Source organism: Palaemon carinicauda, chromosome 5, assembly GCF_036898095.1.
Source record: "Palaemon carinicauda isolate YSFRI2023 chromosome 5, ASM3689809v2, whole genome shotgun sequence".
Classification (NCBI taxonomy): Eukaryota; Metazoa; Arthropoda; class Malacostraca; order Decapoda; family Palaemonidae; genus Palaemon; species Palaemon carinicauda.
In genome coordinates, this window is record NC_090729.1 from 25683786 (window position 1) to 25693785 (window position 10000).

The following is a 10000-nucleotide window of genomic DNA, read 5'->3' on the forward strand; positions in this document are numbered from 1 at the left end:
TCAGTCTCGTACCAGCGAGTTTTACCCGAATTCCTGGCCCACCACGTGACACAATTGGTAGTAATTCATTCAAATTACCCCTAATGAGTCAATATAGATAAATATCAACACAACATCGTGTTCAAATAAAAATAAATTTCTATCTCATAATTGGGATCGAAACGCTAGCCCCTTCTAATGAAAGGCCATCTCGAAACCAACCATGCCATGAGAGGCCATAAAATAAATCGGAACCTGACGCTACCCAGCTGTCCCTGATGTATTATGAATACCTCTTCCTCCGGATCTAGATTTTGATTATTTGGTTTACTACTAAAATCTCCGAATCATATTCAGTGTTCACAAACCTTGAATGAGAATTCTCTACAAAGTTAACCAAAAGTGCAAGAACAATCAATTTCAACATATTCACATAAACAAAATGAAAGTTTGTTAAAGAATCAACATAGATGGAAAGCCATCAATAAACTAAAACATCAAAGACTAACTTGATAATCGACATATTCAAGCAGTTAAGATAGAAATTGATATATAACTGAGACAGGATTGCCTGGAAATATTGTATTCTAGACGAGGTACTCCAGCAAAACTAATCTCACTGTTGCACATTTATACTGATGTTTTGTTCCTTCAGAGCTTTCAAAAAAGAAGAAAAAAAGAATATTAATTTTCAGGTCTGACTTCTCTGCATTCATCCAGGCCCCGCAACTCTCATGCCTTTTCAATTCCAACGAGGCTCCTTCCTCATATGTTTGTATTCATATTGATGTCCACGAAAAATAGAGATGAAAAAATTACATAACAAAGGTGCTTTTTTCATACTTAGAACTCTCACTCTCTCTCTCTCTCTCTCTCTCTCTCTCTCTCTCTCTCCTCTCTCTCTCTCCTCTCTCTCTCTCTCTCTCTCTCTCCTCTCTCTCTCTCTCTCTCTCTACAGATATTAAGAATATTAGGAAACATTATTTCTATGACTATAGATATGTCTTCCAATCTAAGAATGAAAAACAGGTTATTGTCTCTGAAAATTTTTCTTTTGCATGAGATTGAACAAATAACCACACCTCTCTCTCTCTTACACATATGAACAGGATATGTGTAAGGATGCAGAGGAAATCATTGATATAACTTATGATGCCATCCAACAACATACTTATGAAGAAATAAATTATCAGATGGAAACAAATAATAGACCCAAAAGACTCTACCCGGACCTACATACTTTTAGGGAAGAGCAAGAACAAGAAAAAATAGAGAAGAAGGATATAGTCTGTAATAGGGAATTGCAAATTTGGCGAAAGATGCTACTACAAGCATCCAAAGATATGCCATAATTATGAAATATATGGTAAATGTGCGTATTTAGAGGGATATGGAGACGAATGCAGAGATCTCCATCCAAAAATATGCAAAACCCTAAAAGAAGGAAAAGGATGCAGTTTCAACAAAAAATGTCGATATATGCATCCTGCAACTATGAATGAGAGTAAGAAAACTCAGCAAACTGAAAAGAAAAACAAAAATGAAACAAAAAAAAGAAACAAAAAAGCAGGCCGCGTATATACCGCACTATGCACCAAAAAAGGCCTTTCAACCCAAATCTCCACAAATAGAGCCCAACTACAAAGAATGCATCTATAATGCCAGGGTTTGGTGCAGATATGGGGATAATTGCAGGTTTACACACAAAAATAAGTATGAAGGCGAAAGAACAAATATTATGGATAAGTTGGATTTTTTAATGGCAGAATTCCGAGAAATGAAGAAAAGAACATCATATCAGAACAGGAAGGAAGCATGGGAGAATCCATATTATTACCAATATTAAATAATGGGAATGATACACAAACCATAATAGTGATGAATGCACAGGGTTTAGTCACGAGTAACTCTAAAAGGAAAATAGAGTTCCTAGAAGAACTAACCCAAATTGAAAAAATAGATATATTAAATATAAGTGAAACATGGTATTCCCAAGAGACTGGCAGTGATGACCAGATAAAGGGTTTCCAAACTTATAGATCAGACAGAAAAAATAGGAATCAAGGGGGAACCGCAATATATGGAAGAGACATAAATCAAGGAAAAGTCTGTGAAAAATACAGCAACACAGAATGTGAATTGATTGCGGTAGAATTTGAATTTGAAAAACTAGTGAATATTGTAGTTTACAGACCCCCAAATACTAAGGAGTTTGACATAATAATAGAAAAAATAGATGATATATGTAGAAACCATAAAGACTGGAATATACTCCTATCCGGAGATTTTAACTTTCCTTTCGTGGATTGGAAAGAACGGATAGAAGAAAGTGGTTGTATGTATACATATAAAAAAGAGAGTAATAGTAGCGCAGAAGATAAGAGGCAATTTGAAAAGCTTCAAGATATGCTATTAGAACATAATATGCAACAAATAAACCACATTCCAACAAGAAAGGAAAATGTCCTAGATCTAGTATATGTGAATGAGGTGAATTATGTTAAAGAAATATTAGTGTATAACACGGGAATTTCAGACCACAATGTCATAGAATTGATAGTTCATTCCAAAGCAAGTGATCACAGAATTAATAAAAGCACAAAAATTTGGGAAGGATATGGAAAATATAATTTTTACAGTAAGAATATAAAATGGTCAGAAATAAGTGAAGAACTGAATAAAGAATGGAAAAATGTATTTGTAAGTGATAATATACAGGTAAATACGGACATACTGTACAAAATACTGGAGAAAATGGTTGAAAAATATGTACCGAAAAAAAAATAATAAACAAAAGACGTGCATACCAAGAGACAGAAGGATCTTATTTCAGAAAATTAGAAAGTGAAAGAAAAATCTTGCAAAAGAAAAAAATGTGTGGAAAATGAGGGAAATAAAATGAAAGATAGAAAATGCAGAACAAAAGATTATACAGTCGAAAGAAAATGAAAAAAAGGGACTTAGAAGAAAGGACACTTCAAAATATAAAAAGAAACCCCAAAGTACTTTACTCCTATGCAAAAAAGATCAATAAAGGGAGAATAGAAATAGGCCCTCTAAGAATTGAAGGACGGCTAAAGAATGAAAAAAAGGAAATATGCAACATATTAGCAGAAAAATATAAGAGTGAGTTCACGCCAAGAATTGCGAATGAGAATAATGAAACAGAAATGAGAGAAGAAAATGTTGAATATCTAACGGATATAGATATCAATGAAGCAGATATTGTCAAGGCTATAAACGAAATTAAAAATGGATCGGCAGCCGGACCAGATGGAGTTCCAGCGATTTTGTTAAAAAAAACTGCAAACACTATCGCAAAGCCGCTTGCAATACTTCTAAGACAGAGTGTAGATATGAGCGAGATATATGTTAAACATAAATTAGCCTATATAACCCCTATCTTCAAAAGTGGATCAAGACTAGAGGCAAGCAATTATAGACCTGTTAGTCTAACATCACATATTATGAAAGTGTATGAGAGGGTAATAAAAAAGAAAATAATGAACCATTTGGTCAAAAATAATTTGTTTATTATGGGTCAACACGGTTTCGTGCCTGGAAAAAGTACACAGACCCAACTGATAGCACACTACGAAAACATATACAACAAGTGAGCAAGTCCTGAACGCGGACATGGTCCTCGTAGAGGACATACCTCCGCCAAGGTGACCTAGAGCGCCATATGTCCTAGAATCATGAATTGATGTGACTTCGACTTTCAAGTAACGTTTGACCTTTAATTTAGCTTAACCATTCAATGGCCTTGGCAGTTACCTGACACTGAGGTTGAAGGACTTTTGACTGTTTGTGTGTTGGTAGCATTGGGAAGCTCTTGTGGGTGTGTTCGATTTTATTTTTTTTTGACGTGATGATGGCATTGACGCGAGAGTCGAACATATGAATTAATAATGAGCAATAGTAATAATATGTCGTTGGGTGATGTATAGAAAACAAATACGAATGTATGCTTTGCACGTTTATTAGAGCAAAATTAGAAATGAGTCAAATGACATGTGTACATAAATATATATGAACAGATGATCGAACATAGGAATACAAAAAAGACAATAGTGACCTTGATATACAAGATATTTATTAAAGAGATAAAAAAATCACTACAAACACCTTCAGGTGACCTTGACCTTCACGTGACCTTGACCTTCACGTGACCTTGACCTTCAAGTGACCTGCTTGACTTTTGACCTTCAAGTGATCTTTGTTCATTTGCCACTGATACTTAATATGACATTGATATAATGCACCAATATGACCTTGACCTTTGACCTTTATAAATTTGAACATCACCCATGGGTTGCGCCTGGACTAGGACTTCCCTGTTGGCTTATGCAAAAGTCAGTGCTTTATTTCTGTCTCTTGATATGGCCACTTATGTCATAGTGACACCAGTGACCCCTGTGACCTTGACCTTGGGGTGACCTTGACCAAAATTTAATCAGTTCTTCCATACACATTGGGGAACTACTTGGCCAAGTTTGAAGTGATTCCGTGTAGAAATGTGGCCTCTACGTTGTCCACAGACAGACAGACAAACAGAGAAACAAACAAACAAACAAACAAACAAACAAACCGAACCGAAAACATAACCTCCGCCGCTTGGCGGAGGTAAAAATATGATAAATGAAAAAGACACAGATGTGATCTATCTAGATTTTGCAAAAGCCTTTGACAAGGTAGACCATAACATATTGGAGAAAAAAATGAGAAAGCATAATATTGTGGGAAAGATAGGAAAATGGGTAAAAAAATTCCTGCAAAACAGAAAACAGATAGTGGTTGCAAATGACGAGAAATCAGATGAAGCCCAGGTAATATCGGGTGTGCCACAAGGTACGGTACTAGCTGCACTGCTGTTTGTTATTATGATCTCAGACATAGACTGTGATGTTGAAAACTCCGTAGTGAGAAGTTTCGCCGATGACACAAGAATAAGTAGAGAAATTACTTGTGATGAAGATAGGAACTCACTACAAAGAGATCTAAACAAAATATATGAATGGGCGGAGATAAATAGGATGTTATTTAACTCCGATAAATTCTAATCAATAAATTATGGAAACAGAGAAGGAATGATGTATGCATACAAGGGACCTAATAATGAGACAATCACAAAAAAGGAAGCAATGAAAGACCTTGGTGTAATTTTAAATAGGAATATGTTATGCAACGACCAAATAGCAACACTGTTGGCTAAATGTAAAGCAAAAATGGGAATGTTATTCAGACACTTTAAAACAAGAAAAGCTGAACACATGATTATGCTTTACAAAATTATGTACGTAGTACACTCGAGTACTGCAATGTGATATGGTACCCACACTACCAAAAGGATATTGCGCAAATAGAGTGTGTACAAAGGTCCTATACTGCTAGAATAGAAGAAGTTAAGGACCTTGACTACTGGGAAAGACTGCAATTTTTAAAACTATACAGTCTTGAAAGGAGAAGAGAACGCTACATGATAATACAAGCATGGAAGCAAATAGAAGGAATTATTGAAAACATCATGGAGCTTAAAATATCAGAAAGAGCAAGCCGAGGTAGATTAATAGTGCCAAAAAATATTCCAGGTAAACTGAGAAAGGCGCACAGGACATTAATCCACTACGCACCAGCATCGATAATGCAGAGACTATTTAATGTGCAGCCAGCTCATCTAAGAAACATATCAGGAGTGAGCATAGATGTGTTTAAGAATAAGCTCGATAAATACCTAAGATGCATCCCAGACCATCCAAGACTGGAAGATGCAAAATACACCGGAAGATGCATTAGCAACTCTCTGGTGGATATACGAGGTGCCTCACACTGAGGGACCTGGGGGAACCCAAACAAAAAAAAATAAGGTAAGGCTCTCTCTCTCTCTCTCTCTCTCTCTCTCTCTCTCTCTCTCTCTCTCTCTCTCTCTCTCTCTCTCTCTCTCTCTCTTGCAGTTGGGTGAAACATAGTAAAAAGCTTACAATATGTCGATGTCTAGGATTAGGCAATATTCTCGTAGGTCGTAGCAAATTCATATTGAAAATATGTATTCACATTTTCCAATTATTTCACAATAATCTTTCTGTATTATTATATACTCTCAGCGTCATTGACTTTTTCAATCCCGAAGAAAATGTCAAAAATGGTGTATTTTATTTAAATTTTCCATAAAGATTTTTATATATGATTAACTAAGTTTCTTTACAAATTTCAGCATTTTATAGAGTTTTGGATCATAATAGAATAGTATGATTAACATAAATAATAGAACCGCATATCTCATAAATACAGAAGTGTGATAAACAGAGTTACTTCAGGGAACTTACTTCATCTCCAATTATTTCTTTTCAGGAATTCTATATAGAAAAAAAATAATACAAATGGAAATTGTAATGATAAAAAGAATTAGGGCGTAATTTTTCGATATTTAATTAAGTCATCTTCCTAACAAGTTCTTATTCCCAAGAAGACATTCATCCGTAAATCATGCAATAAATAGCATAATTTTTTCCTGGTGATTTAAGTTTTGGATGTCGACGACCTGAGATATCACCCGTGCTGTTATTTGCTCGTTGGAAAATGACAGCACAAATCTTTAACGTGGAATATGTCTTCGCAAATTTCAATTCGGAGTCATAAGTCATGTTTACGCAAACCTAATTGTAAAACCACCTTTTTTGTATGAATAAATTTCCTTTGTAGGGCCCCGTCTGTAGTTGTTTAATACAGTTCGGGTTCAAACTGAGAACTATCTCAGTGTCCCTCACATCTAATGAAATGTTTATCATCATGTTGTATCCAAAAAAGCCAAGAGAAACAATCTTTTTACCTAATATCTTTATTTTTGACACTAAACATACTAATCTCTGATACTATCAGAATATTTAATTCTCTCCACCCATGCCATGGGTGTATTTTTCATACACAATGTTAACAAATTTAACATTAATAATACTTGGGAGTTAATTTTTTGGCTTTCATTGGGCAAAACAATACGCTGCTATACTCTATTTTCTTAATCTAGCATAGTTCTCAAGGTCATGCCTTTAGCAGCTGTTGATTGGGTGAAATCAGTTTGTCCAAAACCATTATTCTTGCGTTGATACATTATCATATCTATGAATATGATATAGAACCATATAGTGTCAGCTTAGTATATGTAGCCAAAAAATCAATACTAAATGAGCTCAATATTTATATTAGGAAGTAGTTCATAGATGGATGACAAGCATTGTTAAATAATGATAATAATAAAATACTACTATCGTAAATGTATACATGGAAGAAGTTTAAGATGGATTACTGTTTTTTTTTTTTTTTTTTTTTTTTTTTTTAGTGAATAAAACCTCAGTGGTCTCATCGGGATACTTAAGGTACTTGAAGTATATAATGCAAGTTTTAAGTGGTCAAAAGCTTAGAAACCACAATAATAGTAGAAAATCTGTACGGTTGCTATCCCAGATGTCTTATGGGAGGAACTGCCACACATAATGAAGTGATCCTACACATTTTTGTTCTTTTTTTTTTTTTAAACTTCCGTCTGCTATCCTATGCTATTTACTTTGTAAATTAATTCTCAAGAATATTCAATTGATTAGCTTATATTGCTCATAATTTGCTTCTTTAAAGCATGTTTCTATTTCATTCGCAAATAATATATTTGATGTTATAAAACATACAGAAAAGCAAGTTAAAAATCAATTACTGGACCTGTTTGCTTTGTTATTCCCATGCTACTGCTGTATTGTTTTCTGTACAGTATTTTTATTTAGTAACATTAAGTTGAATTGGTCAATTACGACCTCATTCAATGTGGCCGGTGTGATAACTTCCCTGACTGGTGAACGCCAGATAGTGGTTCAAGTGCGCTCAATCCCGTTGGTCCTTTGGTCCCTGCAAACTCACTATTCTTGTGAGCTAAGGATGGGGTGTTTGTGAGCGCCCATATGTCTATCTGCTGAGTTATCAGTAGCAATTGCATGGACCTCCTTGGTCGTAGCTTGGGTGGAGAGGGGACTTGGATGCTGATCATATTTATATATGGTCAGTCTATAGGGCATTGACTTGCTTGATAGGACAATAACCATATCCCTTGTCTCTGCCATTCATGAGCAGCAATTGAACTATTAAACCTTGCATTATCTAATAAAAATTTTAATAGATCACCACATCAAAAGAGAAACATTCTAATGCCTTCGTTATTATATCCCGGATCTGGACTGCGAGCCTACTGCATTACTTAAGGCGGACACTGGTAGCAAAATATTCTTCATCGCCACTTGAAAAATCTACCGTCTTTTGAAAGCAAAGTACCAAGCCTGAGGCACGCGTGTAGAAACACGTGCCTTAGGGTGTCGGAGGAGGAATGTTAACGCAATGACTGTTTCTGCCACTACACGTCTCCCCCTATACCACACAAATCTCTATTCCTTATCACAAGTTTTTGTGTTCCTCATTCCTTTGCTTAAAATAAATAAGACTTATATATCTCTATTAGTTACCAAAACTTCAGCTTCGATATTTATTCGAGATTAACAGATTTATAAGCACACTATGTAACTATGTAGGTTCTTATTATTTACAATGAATTTCACTATAATTTATATCACATCCACAATATTGCCTGTCAACTCACTGTGTAGCAGTATATTTATAGTATCAAAATTGTGTACTAATAAAGCTCATGAATTCAGACATAGTTCCAGACAGTCAGAAGCAAGCAATTTACTCCGAGCTTAGTACATTTATGCCAGAAAAAAAAATAGAGTAGCCTATAGTAACTCATTATGCATGGGTGAAAGACGATGCCATCGGAGATAGTAGAACTCTCTTTTTTTATCGGGGTAGTCAGATTTCCATCATCCTATTCAATAACAAATAGTGGATTCATGTCAATAATGACCCACAGTTTAAAGTTTGAAAGGTCGCTCATGAAGGGGAGAGGCAAGGGACATTGATAATGCCCTAGCAGGAAAATGCCTCGAGACTGACCATTTATACATATGATTAATCTCTAGAACCAGGGAGGCCCAGGAAATGGATGTTCGTGACTCAGGAAGTACACCTATAGAAAACCCAAACCCCACAGCCTTAGATCACCAGGATGGAAAGGTTGCAGACACTAAGAGAAACCATTGAGGTCTAGCAGTTAGCCAGGCAAGGACAATGTCAATAGGCTGTTACAAACTAACCTCTCAATTATAAAATAAACAGCGTTACGTTAGTAATAGTGGAGCAGAAATAGATGGAATTTATTTGATGGATCTCAAAACCTTTCTACGTATATGTAAAAAGTATGGACAATCAATTTGATATTTGTCCTATTTTAATCAGAAAAAAATTGTCTTTGATAGAAACCAATTTAAATTATAGTGGGAACTAAACATCAGCCTGTAGTATACTAATGAAGACAAGATTTGATGTTCATTTCCACAGCCACTCAACAGAGACTGCTCACATCCTTAATCTCTTTTCATTCACCAAGAAGGGTAGATATAGAAATGCTCAATCAAAGGCTAATTGCATCACTGAAATATAAAGAAATGATTAATGTCATTATGGAAAGGTTTATTTATCCACTGAAATTGCATTTATCTATTTTTGGGCATTATCTTTCTTTACAGTATGATTACCTTCTTGAATTCGTTAGCTTAATGTGTCTTCTTATTACCATATTTTTCTAACCTAATATTTGGAGGGTAATGAAATTTCATTCTATTTCCTAAATGATATACAGTACCGTTTGATGCGCATATTGTCAATGACATCAAAGAGAGATGATATTTGAAAGAAAGATATTTCTTGGTAATAGGTTTTTATATTTGATTGATGTATATTTCATAGAAATTTTTATAGTTTGATGTTATATACAAATTAAAAAAAAAATGAATAAAGTAAAAAAATAAATGAAAAAAGAAAAATTCTGTTCCACCAGAACTGTATAACTCAACTTTTCAGTTCGTTTTAATGAAAGGCGTAACCAAGTGTGCAGTAATCATTCGAGAACCAAAAGACACACTGA